General features: G+C 51.2%; 1 non-coding gene across 1 annotated transcript; it reads right to left on the bottom strand.

The window, feature by feature from the left end:
* Positions 1-7: 7 nt before the first annotated feature.
* Positions 8-79, bottom strand: TRNAP-UGG. The gene has a single exon. It is a non-coding gene; the product is annotated as a tRNA-Pro (tRNA).
* Positions 80-299: the final 220 nt, after the last annotated feature.

Below are 299 nucleotides of genomic sequence, written 5' to 3' on the forward strand. Positions count from 1 at the left end.
AAGAATCGGGCTCGTCCGGGATTTGAACCCGGGACCTCTCGCACCCAAAGCGAGAATCATACCCCTAGACCAACGAGCCGCCTATTTGTCCTCACTTTGCTGTTGAATTTCCAATCCTAATCCCAATCCTAACCCCAATCCTAATCCCAGCCCCAACTCCTCCCCAAAATTTCATCATCATATAGAGTAGAACAGGATGGGGCTGGAACGGGGTTGGTTGCTTTCCTGGAGTGGGAGATGGGTGGCGTAGAAACATCGGGCCTGGGAGCAAAAGTAAAGGGGTGGAGATTGAATCATTC

This window comes from Meleagris gallopavo, unplaced genomic scaffold (genome assembly GCF_000146605.3).
Source record: "Meleagris gallopavo isolate NT-WF06-2002-E0010 breed Aviagen turkey brand Nicholas breeding stock unplaced genomic scaffold, Turkey_5.1 ChrUn_random_7180001977162, whole genome shotgun sequence".
NCBI classification, from domain to species: Eukaryota; Metazoa; Chordata; class Aves; order Galliformes; family Phasianidae; genus Meleagris; species Meleagris gallopavo.